At 50.3% G+C, this 20906-nt stretch overlaps 1 protein-coding gene across 1 annotated transcript in view; it reads right to left on the bottom strand.

Annotated features, from left to right (window-relative positions):
• The window catches only part of LOC148453821 (dystrobrevin beta-like), a 33313-nt gene extending 14799 nt beyond the window's left edge, over nucleotides 1-18514 (bottom strand). Inside the window, exon 1 of the mRNA XM_088461649.1 lies at nucleotides 18404-18514. The gene's annotated coding sequence lies outside the window, so the exon portion shown is untranslated. The remainder of the gene's footprint in view (nucleotides 1-18403) is intronic.
• Nucleotides 18515-20906: the final 2392 nt, after the last annotated feature.

The raw sequence follows: 20906 nt of genomic DNA, 5'->3' as shown, positions 1-20906 counted from the left end.
TTGCCTGATACGAGGCTGAGACTATCACTACCTGTTGTCTGATACGAGGCTGAGACCATAGCTGCCTGTCGCCTGATACGAGGCGGAGACCATCGCTGCCTGTCGCCTGATATGAGGTTACTGACCCATGTGTGATGAGTGTGTGGGAATGTGTGAGAATACTCCTCTCCCTGATATAAGGACAGATAGAAGGACTGGTTGGAGACACTCCTCTCCATGATATAAGGACAGATAGAAGGACTGGTTGGAGAACACTCCTCTCTCTGATATAAGGACAGATAGAAGTACTGGTTGGAGAACACTCCTCTCCATGATATAAGGACAGATAGAAGGACTGGTTGGGGAACACTCCTCTCCATGATATAAGGACAGATAGAAGGACTGGTTGGGGAACACTCCTCTCCATGATATGACAGATAGAAGGACTGGTTGGGGAACACTCCTCTCCATGATATAAGGACAGATAGAAGGACTGGTTGGAGAATACTCCTCTGCCTGGTATAAGGACAGATAGAAGGACTGGTTGGAGAACACTCCTCTCAATGATATAAGGACAAATAGAAGGACTGGTTGGAGAACACTCTCTCCCTGATATAAGAACAGATAGAAGGACTGGTTGGAGAACACTCCTCTCCATGATATAAGGACAGATAGAAGGACTGGTTGGAGAATACTCCTCTCACTGATACAAGAACTGGTTGGAGGACACTCCTCTCCTTGATATAGGGACTGGTTGGAGGACACTCCTCTCCCTGACAGAAGGAATGGTTGGAGGACACTCCTCTCCCTGATAGAAGGACTGGTTGGAGGACACTCCTCTCCCTGATAAAATGACTGGTTGGAGGACACTCCTCTCCCTGATAGAAGGACTGGTTGGAGGACACTCCTCTCCCTGATAGAAGGGCTGTTTGGAGGACACTCCTCTCCCTGATAGAAGGGCTGGTTGGAGGACACTCCTCTCCCTGATAGAAGGGCTGGTTGGAGGACGCTCCTTTCCCTGATGTAAGACTGGTTGGAGGACGCTTCTCTCCCTAATATAAAGACTGGTTGGAGGACACTCCTCTCCCTGATATAAGGACTGGTTGGAGGACGCGCCTCTCCCTGATATAAGGACTGGTTGGAGGACGCGCCTCTCCCTGATATAAGGACTGGTTGGAGGACGCGCCTCTCCCTGATATAAGGACTGGTTGGAGGTCACTCCTCTCCCTGATATAAGGACTGGTTGGACACACCTCTCCCTGATATAAGGACTGGTTGGAGGACACTCCTCTCCCTGATATAAGGACTGGTTGGACACTCCTCTCCCTGATATAAGCACTGGTTGGAGGACACTCATCTCCCTGATATTAGGACTGGTTGGACACACCTCTCCCTGATATAAGGGCTGGTTGGAGGACGCTCCTCTCCCTGATATAAGGACGTAGGGAAAGGAATGACCTAAGAAAGACCCGCTATGTGCTGTAAGGAGAGACTGGCTGGACAACGGTCACGATTGTGGTGATGGCACGCATGAAGAAAACAAAACGTATTTTAAGTGCATTATTTAAAAGCTAAAAATGATTGGACATGAATCATTCAGAGGAATATATAAAGCAAAAATGAACAGCATTTGTCTTATTAAAATGATTTGTCATGTTCCTGCCAGATTGCATCTCGCATTACACAGCTACAGATTGAGTTCATTTACATCAATGTCTAACTAACATTACAATGAAATAAGTGATAGCAGTGAAAGGGCGCCACCTGGTGAGCAGAATACAGCAATACACACCACACACAGGTCTGGCATGCAGCTTCCCACCTTATTACCTTTCACTTTTTATTTATGATCAGTTTCACCCCAGAAGCCAGAGCTGCTCTTCCAATGTAAGGTGACAATGAGAGTGACATGATAAAAGGCTATGTGACGTGGTTGTGCCAGTGTAACCCCATGCACACAATCTGATCATTAGCTGCACCCTCAGTGCCTCCTGCAGAGCCAGCACTTCCCAGGAGCGTCTGGCAGGACATGAAAGAAGTTGTTCCTTGAAGTTTGAGGTGTCTGGTTTCATGGAAAGAGACAGAGTTCATTCATTAAACAGCGTCCAGGTGTGGCATCTTCTCAGGCACAGGGTAACGAGCTATGCCAACACGGGTAACTCGCGTGAAACAAAAATACCTCAAGTCTTTATTAAACTTGGATACTAGGGGGTCTATTTACTAAACAGTGCTAGGAGACAGAGTGAAAAGTGATAAGAAAGTGATAAGGTGCCAGCCAATCAGCTCCCAACTGTCATCTCACAGGCTGTGTTTGAAAAATGACAGTTGGGAGCTGATTGGCTGGTACCTTATCACTTTCTGATCACTTTTCACTCTGTCTGCTTAGTAAATAGACCCCTAGGTCTGTCTTCTAGATCAGATACTGAATGAAACCTCTCCTATAGTTCCACCTATCCGATCGTGCAGAGCAGATTCCTGGGGCCTGGTTTAGTGCAGACTGTAGAGGTGCCTGGTCTGTGTACAAGCATGCATGGGTGTAGCCGGGCCAAAAGCAGCCATGTACGGTAATATGAAGGTCAGCAAACTCAGGCAGTAAAAAACAAGGGGCCTGATTCAGATCCACTCGTAAGCGGCAGCTTGTTCGCTCCGAGCGATGTTTGCCAAACTGCACATGCGTACAGATCGTTATACGCATGCGCGACCCAGTTAGTGCGGCCGAAATTCATGTGCTCGCAAAATAGCGAATGCCTGATAATTTGAGTGACAGGTTGAGGCGTATGTGGGTGGTAACAGGGGAAGGTGCTTGAAATGGGGAGTGGAGATCCGATAGCAGGCGTGCTTAATGGTCAAAACGGGCGTTTTATGGGTGTGCATATTTAAAACAGCAGCGTCATTGACCACTAATGACTGTAGCTGTATACGGTCTATACTTCCCTTTAATAGTGTCTCTATCACACGCCCCTCCCTAATGACTGTACCTGTATACGGTCTATACTTCCCTTTATCAGTGTCTCTACCACACGCCCCTCCCTAATGACTGTAGCGTTATACGGTCTATACTTCCCTTTATCAGTGTCTCTATCACACGCCCCGCCCTAATGACTGTAGCTGTATACGGTCTCTATACTTCCCTTTATCAGTGTCTCTATCACACGCCCCTCCCTAATGACTGTAGCTGTATACGGTCTATACTTCCCTTTATCAGTGTCTCTATCACATGCCCCTCCCTAATGACTGTAGCTGTATACGGTCTATACTTCCCTTTATCAGTGTCTCTATCACACGCCCCTCCCTAATCCAATCATAACAACACGGCACAGATCCATCCAATCATAACACGGCACAGATCCATCCATTCATAACACGGCACAGATCCATCCAATCATAACAACACAGCACAGATCCATCCAATCATAACACGGCACAGATCCATCCAATCATAACAACACGGCACAGATCCATCCAATCATAACACGGCACAGATCCATCCAATCAAAACAACACGGCACAGATCCATCCAATCATAACAACACGGCACAGATCCATCCAATCATAACACGGCACAGATCCATCCAATCATAACAACATGGCATAGATCCATCCAATCATAACAACACGGCACAGATCCATCCATTCATAACACAGCACAGATCCATCCAATAACAACAACACGGCACAGATCCATCCAATCATAACACGGCACAGATCCATCCAATCATAACACGGCACAGATCCATCCAATCATAACAACACAGCACAGATCCATCCAATCATAACAACACGGCACAGATCCATCCAATCATAACAACACAACACAGATCCATCCAATCATAATACGGCACAGATCCATCCAATCATAACACGGCACAGATCCGTCCAATCATAACAACACGGCACAGATCCATCCAATCATAACAACACGGCACAGATCCATCCAAACATAACACGGCACAGATCCATCCAATCATAACAACACGGCACAGATCCATCCAATCATAACAACACGGCACAGATCCATCCAATCACAACAACACGGCACAGATCCATCCAATCATAACACGGCACAGATCCATCCATTCATAACACGGCACAGATCCATCCAATCATAACAACACAGCACAGATCCATCCAATCATAACACGGAACAGATCCATCCAATCATAACAACACGGCACAGATCCATCCAATCATAACATGGCACAGATCCATCCAATCAAAACAACACGGCACAGATCCATCCAATCATAACAACACGGCACAGATCCATCCAATCATAACATGGCACAGATCCATCCAATCAAAACAACATGGCACAGATCCATCCAATCATAACAACACGGCACAGATCCATCCATTCATAACAGAGCACAGATCCATCCAATAACAACAACACGGCACAGATCCATCCAATCATAACACGGCACAGATCCATCCAATCATAACATGGCACAGATCCATCCAATCATAACAACACGGCACAGATCCATCCAATCATAACAACACGGCACAGATCCATCCAATCATAACAACACGGCACAGATCCATCCAATCATAACACGGCACAGATCCATCCAATCATAACACGGCACAGAACCATCCAATCATAACAACACGACACAGATCCATCCAATCATAACAACACGGCACAGATCCATCCAATCATAACACGGCACAGATCCATCCATTCATAACACGGCACAGATCCATCCAATCATAACAACACGGCACAGATCCATCCAATCATAACAACACGGCCAGAACTGCTCGCAAAATTGTGGTAGCAAAAACCAACCACAAGAATAGCGAGCAGTTCATACCCTGGTCGATGTACTCGATTAATCTAATAAATAGCGGACATGACGTAGGATGCGAGCGGCCAGGGGGCGTTTTTATCAAATAAACGAGCACATGTTTTGTTCGCTCGTTCAGACATGGAGGTGGCAACAGACCGCAAGGAGCGTACGGTTCATTTGAATAGCCACCCCCTTTTTCTGAACGAGCGAGCGCTAATTGCGAGCGGCTCTGAATGAGGGCCTAGGTTCTATATATTAAAATAAATCCCCAGGAAAAAAAAACGCAGAATGCTACGCATTTGTTATGTCCCCTCCAGCCCCGGTGGTATAAACGCACAGTCACTCCGTCACCTGGGTTATCTTATTGTATATAGGAGGGACCGTGCAGGCAGCCACCCTCACATGACTCAGCATGGGAAGGAGATGACCATCAGCCCTCTCAGCCTCAGGTTAATTAATTAATACCAGGTATAATTTTATTTCATGCTGCACAGTACACCAAAGCGAGTCTGTCACCTAAACACAGAGGAGGCCGCCATGTTATAGTCTGAGCCAATATTGGTGAGAATTCTGTAGGAATTAATACCAGTGAGATATATGGGGCACCCAGTAACCTCCGTCACACCGTCCCCAGCATGGACAGGAAACGGACTGATGGTGGTGGGGGGCACAGAGGGGATGGGGGCATGTATGGAATAGGTGTAGTATGACTGACACTGAGGAAGAGGCACAATTTGTAGCCATCCAGAATAATTACAAATAAGTGATAAGTTGGAGAACAATAGAACAACAACACAAGATCCCCAATCCCATCACACGCCCCTCCCTAATGACTGTAGCTGTATACGGTCTATACTTCCCTTTATTAGTATCTCTATCACACGCCCCACCCTAATGACTATAGCTGTATACGGTCTATACTTCCCTTTATCAGTGTCTCTATCACACACCCCTCCCTAATGACTGTAGCTGTATACGGTCTATACTTCCCTTTATCAGTGTCTCTATCACACATACCTCCCTAATTACTGTAGCTGTATACGGTCTCTATACTTCCCTTTATCAGTGTCTCTATCACACACCCCTCCCTAATGACTGTAGCTGTATACGGTCTCTATACTTCCCTTTATCAATGTCTCTATCACACACCCCTCCCTTATGACTGTAGCTGTATACGGTCTATACTTCCTTTATCAGTGTCTCTATCACACGCCCCTCCCTAATGACTGTAGCTGTATACGGTCTACACTTCCCTTTATCAGTGTCTCTATCAGACGCCCCTCCCTAATGAGTGTAGCTGTATACGGTCTATACTTCCCTTTATCAGTGTCTCTATCACATGCCCCTCCCTAATGTCTGCACCTGTACACGGTCTCTATACTTCCCTTTATTAGTGTCTCTATCACACGCCCCTCCCTAAGGACTGTAGCTGTATACGGTCTCTATACTTCCCTTTATCAGTGTCTCTATCACACGCCCCTCCCTAATGACTGTAGCTGTATACGGTCTATACTTCCCTTTATCAGTTTCTCTATCACACGCTCCTCCCTAATGACTGTCCCTTTATCAGTGTCTCTATCACACGCCCCTCCCTAATGACTGTAGCTGTATACGGTCTATACTTCCCTTTATTAGTGTCTCTATAACTTGCCCCTCCCTAATGACTGTAGCTGTATACGGTCTATACTTCCCTTTAATAGTGTCTCTATCACACGCCCCTCCCTAATGACTGTACCTGTATACGGTCTATACTTCCCTTTATCAGTGTCTCTACCACACGCCCCTCCCTAATGACTGTAGCGTTATACGGTCTATACTTCCCTTTATCAGTGTCTCTATCACACGCCCCGCCCTAATGACTGTAGCTGTATACGGTCTCTATACTTCCCTTTATCAGTGTCTCTATCACACGCCCCTCCCTAATGACTGTAGCTGTATACGGTCTATACTTCCCTTTATCAGTGTCTCTATCACATGCCCCTCCCTAATGACTGTAGCTGTATACGGTCTATACTTCCCTTTATCAGTGTCTCTATCACACGCCCCTCCCTAATCCAATCATAACAACACGGCACAGATCCATCCAATCATAACACGGCACAGATCCATCCATTCATAACACGGCACAGATCCATCCAATCATAACAACACAGCACAGATCCATCCAATCATAACACGGCACAGATCCATCCAATCATAACAACACGGCACAGATCCATCCAATCATAACACGGCACAGATCCATCCAATCAAAACAACACGGCACAGATCCATCCAATCATAACAACACGGCACAGATCCATCCAATCATAACACGGCACAGATCCATCCAATCATAACAACATGGCATAGATCCATCCAATCATAACAACACGGCACAGATCCATCCATTCATAACACAGCACAGATCCATCCAATAACAACAACACGGCACAGATCCATCCAATCATAACACGGCACAGATCCATCCAATCATAACACGGCACAGATCCATCCAATCATAACAACACAGCACAGATCCATCCAATCATAACAACACGACACAGATCCATCCAATCATAACAACACGGCACAGATCCATCCAATCATAACAACACAACACAGATCCATCCAATCATAATACGGCACAGATCCATCCAATCATAACACGGCACAGATCCGTCCAATCATAACAACACGGCACAGATCCATCCAATCATAACAACACGGCACAGATCCATCCAAACATAACACGGCACAGATCCATCCAATCATAACAACACGGCACAGATCCATCCAATCATAACAACACGGCACAGATCCATCCAATCACAACAACACGGCACAGATCCATCCAATCATAACACGGCACAGATCCATCCATTCATAACACGGCACAGATCCATCCAATCATAACAACACAGCACAGATCCATCCAATCATAACACGGAACAGATCCATCCAATCATAACAACACGGCACAGATCCATCCAATCATAACATGGCACAGATCCATCCAATCAAAACAACACGGCACAGATCCATCCAATCATAACAACACGGCACAGATCCATCCAATCATAACATGGCACAGATCCATCCAATCAAAACAACATGGCACAGATCCATCCAATCATAACAACACGGCACAGATCCATCCATTCATAACAGAGCACAGATCCATCCAATAACAACAACACGGCACAGATCCATCCAATCATAACACGGCACAGATCCATCCAATCATAACATGGCACAGATCCATCCAATCATAACAACACGGCACAGATCCATCCAATCATAACAACACGGCACAGATCCATCCAATCATAACAACACGGCACAGATCCATCCAATCATAACACGGCACAGATCCATCCAATCATAACACGGCACAGAACCATCCAATCATAACAACACGACACAGATCCATCCAATCATAACAACACGGCACAGATCCATCCAATCATAACACGGCACAGATCCATCCATTCATAACACGGCACAGATCCATCCAATCATAACAACACGGCACAGATCCATCCAATCATAACAACACGGCACAGATCCATCCAATCATATCAACACGGCACAGATCCATCCAATCATATCAACACGGCACAGATCCATCCAATCATAACAACACGGCACAGATCCATCCAATCATAACAACACGGCACAGATCCATCCAATCATAACAACACGGCACAGATCCATCCAATCATAACATGGCACAGATCCATCCAATCAAAACAACACGGCACAGATCCATCCAATCATAACAACACGGCACAGATCCATCCATTCATAACAGAGCACAGATCCATCCAATAACAACAACACGGCACAGATCCATCCAATCATAACACGGCACAGATCCATCCAATCATAACATGGCACAGATCCATCCAATCATAACAACACGGCACAGATCCATCCAATCATAACAACACGGCACAGATCCATCCAATCATAACAACACGGCACAGATCCATCCAATCATAACACGGCACAGATCCATCCAATCATAACACGGCACAGAACCATCCAATCATAACAACACGACACAGATCCATCCAATCATAACAACACGGCACAGATCCATCCAATCATAACACGGCACAGATCCATCCATTCATAACACGGCACAGATCCATCCAATCATAAAAACACGGCACAGATCCATCCAATCATAACAACACGGCACAGATCCATCCAATCATATCAACACGGCACAGATCCATCCAATCATAACAACACGGCACAGATCCATCCAATCATAACAACACGGCACAGATCCATCCAATCATAACAACACGGCACAGATCCATCCAATCATAACAACACGGCACAGATCCATCCAATCATAACAACATGGCACAGATCCATCCAATCATAACACGGCACAGATCCATCCAATCATAACAACACGGCTCAGATCCATCCAATCATAACAACACGGCACAGATCCATCCAATCATAACAACACGGCACAGATCCATCCAATCATAACAACACGGCTCAGATCCATCTAATCATAACAACACGGCACAGATCCATCCAATCATAACAACACGGCACAGATCCATCCAATCATAACAACACGGCACAGATCCATCCAATCATAACAACACAGCACAGATCCATTCAATCATAACAACACGGCACAGATCCATCCAATCATAACACGGCACAGATCCATCCAATCATAACACGGCACAGATCCATCCAATCATAACACAGCACAGATCCATCCAATCATAACACGGCACAGATCCATCCAATCATAACACAGCACAGATCCATCCAATCATAACACAGCACAGATCCATCCAATCATAACAACACGGCACAGATCCATCCAATCATAACAACACAACACAGATCCATCCAATCATAATACGGCACAGATCCATCCAATCATAACACGGCACAGATCCGTCCAATCATAACAACACGGCACAGATCCATCCAATCATAACAACACGGCACAGATCCATCCAATCATAACAACACGGCACAGATCCATCCAATCATAACACGGCACAGATCCATCCAATCATAACAACACGGCACAGATCCATCCAATCAAAACACGGCACAGATCCATCCAATCACAACAACACGGCACAGATCCATCCAATCATAACACGGCACAGATCCATCCATTCATAACACGGCACAGATCCATCCAATCATAACAACACAGCACAGATCCATCCAATCATAACACGGAACAGATCCATCCAATCATAACAACACGGCACAGATCCATCCAATCATAACATGGCACAGATCCATCCAATCAAAACAACACGGCACAGATCCATCCAATCATAACAACACGGCACAGATCCATCCAATCATAACATGGCACAGATCCATCCAATCAAAACAACATGGCACAGATCCATCCAATCATAACAACACGGCACAGATCCATCCATTCATAACAGAGCACAGATCCATCCAATAACAACAACACGGCACAGATCCATCCAATCATAACACGGCACAGATCCATCCAATCATAACATGGCACAGATCCATCCAATCATAACAACACGGCACAGATCCATCCAATCATAACAACACGGCACAGATCCATCCAATCATAACAACACGGCACAGATCCATCCAATCATAACACGGCACAGATCCATCCAGTCATAACACGGCACAGATCCATCCAATCATAACAACACGGCACAGATCCATCCAATCATAACAACACGGCACAGATCCATCCAATCATATCAACACGGCACAGATCCATCCAATCATATCAACACGGCACAGATCCATCCAATCATAACAACACGGCACAGATCCATCCAATCATAACACGGCACAGATCCATCCAATCATAACAACACGGCACAGATCCATCCAATCATAACAACATGGTACAGATCCATCCAATCATAACAACATGGCACAGATCCATCCAATCATAACACGGCACAGATCCATCCAATCATAACAACACGGCTCAGATCCATCCAATCATAACAACACGGCACAGATCCATCCAATCATAACAACACGGCACAGATCCATCCAATCATAACAACACGGCTCAGATCCATCCAATCATAACAACACGGCACAGATCCATCCAATCATAACAACACGGCACAGATCCATCCAATCATAACACGGCACAGATCCATCCAATCATAACAACACAGCACAGATCCATCCAATCATAACAACACGGCACAGATCCATTCAATCATAACAACACGGCACAGATCCATCCAATCATAACACGGCACAGATCCATCCAATCATAACACGGCACAGATCCATCCAATCATAACACGGCACAGATCCATCCAATCATAACACGGCACAGATCCATCCAATCATAACACAGCACAGATCCATCCAATCATAACATAGCACAGATCCAGCCAATCATAACAACACGGCACAGATCCATCCAATCATAACACGGCACAGATCCATCCAATCATGACACGGCACAGATCCATCCAATCATAACACGGCACAGATCCATCCAATCATAACACGGCATAGATCCATCCAATCATAACACAGCACAGATCCATCCAATCATAACACAGCACAGATCCAGCCAATCATAACAACACGGCACAGATCCATCCAATCATAACACGGCATAGATCCATCCAATCATAACAACACAGCAGTATATAGATAGCTACAGTATGTATATATGCAACTTATATCACCGAAAATAAATATATACAGATGTGTCCTTTTAAACCGTGGCTTCAGCTGCACTAAATAGCCCCTCTCTGTACGCCCGAACCGTGCGACTAGGACACGCCGAGCACTTTTCTTTTTTTGCGCAAAATTTGCAAGTTATTCACATAAACAACCGGTAGCGACATAACTGCATTGCTAGCGTACACTAATCAATGGGGTGTGCGACGTTTGTACATCTGTGTGACTGAGGGCACGATTCATAGGCGGACGCAACCTGAACACAATACCGATGTTGGCAGGGTTGAGCGATTATTTGCTACTGCGCAAAAAAAAATACTGAAAACCCCTATGGCGCCTGTATACCACTGAGTGTACGCTGTTACACACGGGATCACTGGCTTTAGGAACAGAAAGTTAAAACCATGCGTGTTCCTGGGCGATGACCCTGAAATATGCGCAAAAATAAAGTCTGTCTCATGGGCGTGTTGTGGGAGTGTCTGTGAGCGCGGCAGAGCCACGGACGCCATGTTTATACAGAGTTGAGAAGGAGACACCGCGCCTGTCATTGGCTGGTGCAAGGGCGGCTGGCTCTCTCCATGGTGCGCCGATTGTGGATTGTTCAGAACAGGCGGAGTTGCTCCGTCCACAGGCAGAGAAAGTTGGCGTCTCAGGGCCGCACTCTCCGGATAGCGCTAATGCACAAGGGGAAGGCTGAAACGAGCGTTTTCATATTACCACTTCCCGGAGCCTGAATCTGTATAAGAAGTGCTACGACGCAGCGGACGCGACGTTACCTCACGCCAAATTCCACAGCGCTCCCTCTGTGACTGTACCTGTGTAAATACAATTCCTGAGCGGTTAGTGTCGCCGCTTAGCGTCTCTGGTACGCGGTGAGCGGTATTTCGCTGCGTCTGCGACGCAACCAAGATTCAAAACGACATGTAATATACAATACGCTCCTCGCCTCAATCTGCCAGCATCCCACGGGGGCTGCGGTATCGGAGATATCCGCTGTGGTCCCACTTTCATACATGGGGGTGATACTAAATATTTGCGGTTAACCCCCCCCCACTAATAAGCCACTAATAATTAATGGTAAGTAGGCCCCATAGTAACATTACCCAATGTGTATACAATGTAATATCATACTGAGGCCCTGATGCAGGGATGGACGCTAATGCGCAATGCCGCTGTGGTTTCGTACGCAGCGCAGCTGCAAAAACATGCTAATGGTTCCAAAGATCACCCGGGCGTAATGACGTCCTCCGCTGCCTTCTCACATGCGTACGACGTCGCTTACCTGCGTAAATATCGCAACACTGACGCACATCGAGCGCCCAACTTGCCCTTGCGGCCGGTCTGACCAGCTGACTCGCCTCCTGACACGCAGAGGGCTCTCATGCTACGCAGGAAATCGCAAGGGCTAATTTATGCGTGCCCATGTACCGGCGTCCTAACCGTCAGACGCGCCTGCGTCTTCCTGACCACCTCCCGTTACCACCCCGAAACTACCTGTCACTCACACTGTAAGTGGATCCTCTGTGCATCCGTAATCGCGGTGCGATCGCTGCGCAGGCGCCGTGTGATTTATACGGACGTGCAGTGGCAAATAATCGCTTGATCTGCGCCGTAATCACCATTATGTCCATCTCTGAATCAGGCCCTGAAACACCGTATGCAAATGATAGAAGTGTTATTAATGAATGCAAATATCAGCCAAGTACTGTGATTGGATGGGCGCTACGTTATATAATAGCAGCCACATTAATGATCTATATACAGCAGGAGGGACAGAAGTGGCTGCCGATCGCCAGAGTCGTCATCAGTATGTTACACCCACCAGAGAAACGCCTGCTGTCACCCACGTGGCTCCCCTGAGGTCTGTACGAGGGGGATGAGGCCCTTACTGTACGCCGCCAAGGCTCGCACGTTTCCCTCTTTCTCTAAGCGTTAGATGCATCTGAGTCCGTTTATGGGGCCTGAGATTTACGCTATGATGTTTTTGCAAATGGAGCGATTTTTTGCCATTGCGCATACATCTGAGTCACGGTACAAGACCGTAGTCACACGCGGCGAGTCTGCATTCGCAGTGTGGGTGACATACACACTGGACGATGTGTACCCAGCGCGATGTCGCTAGTGACGGTACCCGATGCCGGCAGTGATGAAACGACGGTGGGGGCCATGCTGCATAGTGACATACACACTGGACGATGTGTACCCAGTGCGATGTCGCTAGTGACGGTACCCGATGCCGGCAGCGATGGAACAATGGCGGGGGCCATGCTGCATAGTGACATTGGAGCTCATTCAGACCTGATCACAAATTGCGGCCGTTCGCTGGCAAAAGGGGCTGGATATTTAAATGAAGCGCTCGCATTGCGTCGTGTATGGGCACCCTTTATGTCTTTGCGAGCTATGGCAAAGTGCGCTCGCAAGTGTATAAAGACGCCCCCTTGCCACTCGCAGTACACGTCATCTCCAGGAACTGTAGGATTAATCGGGAACATGGAGAGCCATCGGAGCTGCTCGCAGCCCTTGAGGTTGTCTTTCCCCACCGCAAGCACAGCGATCAGTGCGGCCTGACATACAGGCAGGTGACGTGTACCATGACGCTACTTTGCTAATTATGCACGCCCTTTACACGGCGTTTTGACGGCCTGACACGCCTGCGTTTGCACATCCACTCCCCCGTTCACATGCACCTTCTCCTGTTACCACCCATCACTCAAAGCAGCGACCTGATAGTGGCTTACGAGCAACCAAAATTACATCGCAAAGACTGGCTTGCGCACGCGCACTGGGAATTATACGCATGCTCAGACGGCGGAAAATCGCTCAGATCGAGCGCAACTTAGCGACAGGGTATGAATCAGGTCCATAGTGCATACATACTGGACGATGGCAGCAGCGATGGAACGACGGCGGGGGCCATGCTGCATAGTGACGATATGAACGATTTGTCATTACAATGCATCAGTATCGGCCAAATCGTTCATAAAATCATCTAGTGTGTACCCAGCTGTACTCGGGGAGTTGGCGTTTGCCTGATCTGCGTCCGATGCTGCGTTTGCGCGTATAGTTGCGAACAGCTGCGAGGGCTCTTGTGGGCGTCTCAATACAAGTCCCGACCGCTGTTGCATTAGCATATATTAACAGCTGCGGGAGCATTAGTGCACATCTCTGAATTAGGCCCATGTTACAGAAATGCATATTAAATCCCCACGCACACCTCCATCTGCACACCGCCCTCTGTGCACCTCCATCTGCACACCGCCCTCTGAACACCGCACTCTGCACACCTCCCTCTGCACACCGCCCTCTGCACACCTCCCTCTGCACACCGCCCTCTGCACACCTCCCTCTGTACACCGCACACCTCCATCTGCACACCGCCCTCTGCACATCTCCCTCTGCACACCGCCCTCTGCACACCGCCCTCTGCACACCTCCATCTGCACACCTCCATCTGTACACCGCACACCTCCATCTGCACACCGCCCTCTGCACACCTCCCTCTGCACACCGCCCTCTGCACACCGCCCTCTGCACATCTCCCTCTGCACACCGCCCTCTGCACACCGCCCTCTGCACACCTCCATCTGCACACCTCCATCTGTACACCGCACACCTCCATCTGCACACCGCCCTCTGCACACCTCCCTCTGCACACCGCCCTCTGCACACCGCCCTCTGCACATCTCCATCTGCACACCGCCCTCTGCACACCTCCCTCTGCACACCGCCTCTGCACACCGCCCTCTGCACACCTCCCTCTGCACACCGCCTCTGCACACCGCCCTCTGCACACCGCCCTCTGCACACCTCCATCTGCACACCGCCCTCTGCACACTGCACGCCGCCCTCTGCACACCGCCCTCTGCACACCTCCCTCTGCACACCGCCCTCTGCACACCGCCCTCTGCACACCTCCATCTGCACACCTCCATCTGTACACCGTACACCTCCATCTGCACACCGCCCTCTGCACACCTCCCTCTGCACACCTCCCTCTGCACACTGCCCTATGCACACCTCCATCTGCACACCTACATCTGCACACCACCATCTGTACACCGCCCTCTGCACACCGCCCTCTGCACACTGCCCTCTTCACACCTCCATCTGCACACCGCCCTCTGCACACCGCCCTCTGCACACCTCCATCTGCACACCACCCTCTGCACACCGCCATCTCTACGCCCTCTGCACGCGTCCATCTGCACACCTCCCTCTGCACACCTCCATCTGTACACCGCACACCTCCATCTGCACACCGCCCTCTGCACACCGTCCTCTGCACACCGCCCTCTGCACACCGCCTTCTGCACACCGCCCTCTGCACACCGCCCTCTGCACACCGCCCTCTGCCCTCTGCACACCGCCCTCTGCACACTGCACGCCGCCCTCTGCACACCTCCATCTGCACACCGCCCTCTGCACACCGCCCTCTGCACACCGCCCACTGTACATCACCCTCTGCACACCTCCCTCTGCACACCGCCCTCTGCACACCTCCATCTGTACACCGCACACCGCCATCTGCACACCTCCCTCTGCACACCACCCTCTGCACGCCGCCCTCTGCACACCTCCATCTGTACACCGCACACCTCCATCTGCACACCGCCCTCTGCACACCGCCCTCTGCACACCTCCCTCTGCACACCTCCCTCTGCACACCGCCCTCTGCACACCGCCATCTGTACGCCCTCTGCACGCGTCCATCTGCACACAGCCCTCTGCACACCGCCCTCTGCACACCACCCTCTGCACACCACCCTCTGCACATCGCCCTCTGCACATCGCCCTCTGCACACCGCCCTCTGCACACCGCCATCTGTACGCCCTCTGCACGCGTCCATCTGCACACAGCCCTCTGCACACCGCCCTCTGCACACCACCCTCTGCACACCACCCTCTGCACACCACCCTCTGCACATCTCCCTCTGCACACCTCCCTCTGCACACCGCCCTCTGCACACCACCCTCTGCACATCTCCCTCTGCACACCGCCCTCTGCACACCTCCCTCTGCACACCGCCCTCTGCACACCTCACTCTGCACACCCCCCTCTGCACACCTCCCTCTGCACACCGCCCTCTGCACACCTCCCTCTGCACACCGCACTCTGCACACCGCACTCTGCACACCTCCATCTTCATACCTCCATCTGCACACCGCCTCTGCACACCGCCCTCTGCACACCTCCCTCTGCACACCGCCCTCTGCACACCTCCCTCTGCACACCACCCTCTGCACATCTCCCTCTGCACATCTCCCTCTGCACATCTCCCTCTGCACACCTCCCTCTGCACACCACCCTCTGCACACCACCCTCTGCACATCTCCCTCTGCACACCGCCCTCTGCACACCTCCCTCTGCACACCGCCCTCTGCACACCTCCCTCTGCACACCGCACTCTGCACACCTCCATCTTCATACCTCCATCTGCACACCACCTCTGCACACCGCCCTCTGCACACCTCCCTCTGCACACCACCCTCTGCACACAGCCCTCTGCACACCTCCCTCTGCACACCGCCCTCTGCACACCGCCCTCTGCACACCGCCCTCTGCACACCGCCCTCCGCACGCCGCCCTCTGCACGCCGCCCTCTGCACACCGCCCACTGCACACCTCCATCTGCACACCGCCCTCTGCACACCGCCCTCTACACACCGCCCTCTGCACACCTCCATCTGTACACCGCACACCTCCATCTGCACACCGCCCTCTGCACACCTCCCTCTGCACACCGCCCTCTGCCCTCCGCCCTCTGCACACCTCCATCTGTACACCGCACACCTCCATCTGCACACCGCCCTCTGCACACCGCCATCTGCACACCTCCCTCTGCACACCGCCCTCTGCACACCGCCCTCTGCACACCGCCATCTGTACGCCCTCTGCACGCGTCCATCTGCACACCTCCCTCTGCACACAGCCCTCTGCACACCGCCCGCTGCACACCGCCCTCTGCACATCTCCCTCTGCACACCGTCCTCTGCACACCGCCCTCTGCACACCGCCCTCTGCACACCGCCCTCTGCACACCTCACTCTGCACACCGCCCTCTGCACACCTCCCTCTGCACACCGCCCTCTGCACACCTCCCTCTGCACACCGCACTCTGCACACCGCACTCTGCACACCTCCATCTTCATACCTCCATCTGCACACCGCCTCTGCACACCGCCCTCTGCACACCTCCCTCTGCACACCGCCCTCTGCACACCGCCCTCTGCACACCGCCCTCTGCACACCTCCCTCTGCACACTGCCCTCTGCACACCTACATCTGCACACCTCCCTCTGCACACCGCCCTCTGCACACCGCACACCTCCATCTTCATACCTCCATCTGCACACCGCCTCTGCACACCGCCCTCTGCACATCTCCCTCTGCACACCGCCCTCGGCACACCTCCCTCTGCACACCGCCCTCTGCACACCTCCCTCTGCACACTGCCCTCTGCACACCTCCCTCTGCACACCTCCCTCTGCACACCGCACTCTGCACACCTCCATCTTCATACCTCCATCTGCACACCGCCTCTGCACACCGCCCTCTGCACACCTCCCTCTGCAAGTGCTGTTATGTTACTTGCTGTGCTGACATTTTTATTTGCATGTTTTTAATTTAACATAACTAAGCACAAGATGTTTTGTGTGTGTATATATATATAGATATATATATATATATATATATACACATATACATACACATATACATACACATATACATATACATAACATACATACAACAAACAAAAGCCTCTGGTGCTTAGCTATATTAAATTAAGAGCATGCAAATGTAAGTGTCAGCACAGCAAGTAATATAACAGCACTTACCCACATGTAGGTGTATGATTATATTATATATATATACACACACACACTGTATATAATACATAAATTAGGCACTCCCTCCCTACAACAGAGCCCAAACTTACCTGGACACTCGGCCATCTCCGTGACTCTGGGAGCCCCCTCAGCGCAGAGTGATGTGCGGTACCGCCTGTCACTGGTGGATGCACCGGCAGCTGCCAGAGAGGAGGAGGAGAGTCTCGGTGGCAGTTAATACATGGAGCCGGTCGCAAGCCAATCACAGCAACTCGCGGAACGGCAGCCAGCCAATCAGCAGCAGCCGCTGCTGATTGGCTGGCTGCTGTTCCACGAGCTGTGATTGGCTCGCGGAACTGCAGCCAATCAGCAGCGGCTGCTGCTGATTGGCTGACTGCCGTTCCGCGAGTTGCTGTGATTGGCTTGCGGACGGCTCCATGTATTAAATACCAGCCAGTGACTTTTCTCCTTTGGCTGCCCCCGATGCCTTCCAGCAGTGATGTGCGGTACCGCCCATCACTGCATTCCACAACGTCACCCTTCCGCTCCCCGGGCCCCCTCTCTCTGCGGGCCCGGGACTGGAGTCCCCGCAGCCCCCCCCTCCCTGATGGCGGCCCTGCCCACAGCTGTGCCACACACACCAATCCCATAATGACAGACGTGGGTCTGGACAGTGTATGTGATGAGTGAGCCCCCATCACTCACAGACCCCCCTCTACCAGCCTGGTCCATAAATCCTCATCACTGGCATCATGGTACAATACTATCACTACATGATTCCATCATCAGTCCCCACAATGAGGAACAGGGGGTTACAGCTACAATTCCGCTGGCTCAGAGCTGTAATCTCAGTAATAATGGAAATGTGAGGAGAATGTAGATGACTGATAGAGGGAAAGTAATGAGAAAGGCAGAGGAGGCGCAGAAACAGGACTGGCTGAGGGGAAATGGAAGCGTGCGTTCCCAGGCATCTACGCCAGCTTTATACATGAGAGAGGGTCGGGCCCTGTACCTGGCTTTATTGATACACTGACCATAGAACCGGAAGAATATTCATCCCAAGTAACAATAAACCCCTGGAAAGTACATTCCTCACATTCTCTCTTTTGCTGTCTGTATAAAGTACAAAGTCCCGCCCGGATGGCGGCGCTGACCCCGTTTCATGCTACAATACTTTCCTGTGTTCTTCATAACAGACAAGTTTAGATCTAACAAGTAAACTGAGAAGAACATCAGTAAGACACAGACCCAGGTTATCACTGAGCTTTATATACCCCAAGGAATGAGCATTACTGCCGCTTGTATATTTTATGTGGGCCCCAAAGCGCCATTTTTTCACTATTATCATTTTTATTCACACATGGGTCATTGTCAGTCACCTGCTGGTGAAATGGGAGCACTGGGAGGAGCACTAGGAAGAGCACTGGGAGGAGCACTAGGAAGAGCACTGGGAGGAGCACTAGGAAGCACTGGGATGAGCTCTGGGAGGAGCACTAGGAAGAGCACTGGGAGGAGCAGTGGAAGGAGCACTAGGAAGAGCACTAGGAAGAGCACCGGGAGGAGCAGTGGAAGGAGCACTAGGAAGAGCACTGGGAGGAGCACTAGGAAGAGCACTGGGAGGAGCACAGGGAGGAGCAGTGGAAGGAGCACTAGGAAGAGCACTGGGAGGAGCACTAGGAAGAGCACTGGGAGGAGCAGTGGAAGGAGCACTGGGAGGAGCACTAGGAAGAGCACTGGGAGGAGCAGTGGAAGGAGCACTAGGAAGAGCACTGGGAGGAGCACTAGGAAGAGCACTGGGAGGAGCACTGGGAGGAGCAGTGGAAGGAGAACTAGGAAGAGCACTGGGAGGAGCACTAGGAAGAGCACTGGGAGGAGCACTAGTAAGAGCACTGGGAGGAGCAGTGGAAGGAGCACTAGGAAGAGCACTGGGAGGAGCACTAGGAAGAGCACTGGGAGGAGCACTAGGAAGAGCACTGGGAGGAGCACTAGGAAGCAGTGGGAGGAGCACTAGGAAGAGCAGTGGGAGGAGCACTAGGAAGCAGTGGGAGGAGCACTAGGAGGAGCGCTGAGCAAAAAAGTTCCCGTTTTTTATTGTTATACCAGTGCCAATATACCTATGACTACCAGAGCACACTGGTGCTTGTAGAACTATAAGCATCAGCATGCCCACGCGTCCAGGGCCTGCAGAATCCTGTTGCACCACATAGGAAAATATAAATTAACAGTACAATAAAAAGTCCTTTTAGTCGCCATTCTCCAATGTATTAGTTTCCTAAGTCCCAATTTATGTACAGTACTTCTTTCCTCATCTTCTCCAGGTAAAGCCATGGTCACACATGAGAAGCCATGTCAGATAACCAACCCACAGCGGCATCGCTCTGATTACCCACAGCGGCATCGCCCTGATTACCCACAGCGGCATCGCCCTGATTACCCACAGCGGCATCGTTCTGATTACCCACAGCGGCATCGCCCGGATTACCCACAGCGGCATCGTTCTGATTACCCACAGCGGCATCGTTCTGATTACCCACAGCGGCATTGCCCTGATTACCCACAGCGGCATCATTCTGATTACCCACAGCGGCATCGTTCTTATTACCAACAGCGGCA

This window comes from Taudactylus pleione, unplaced genomic scaffold, assembly GCF_031769625.1.
Source record: "Taudactylus pleione unplaced genomic scaffold, aTauple2 ptg001085l, whole genome shotgun sequence".
NCBI lineage: Eukaryota > Metazoa > Chordata > Amphibia > Anura > Myobatrachidae > Taudactylus > Taudactylus pleione.
This window is presented reverse-complemented; position numbering and strand designations above follow the sequence as displayed.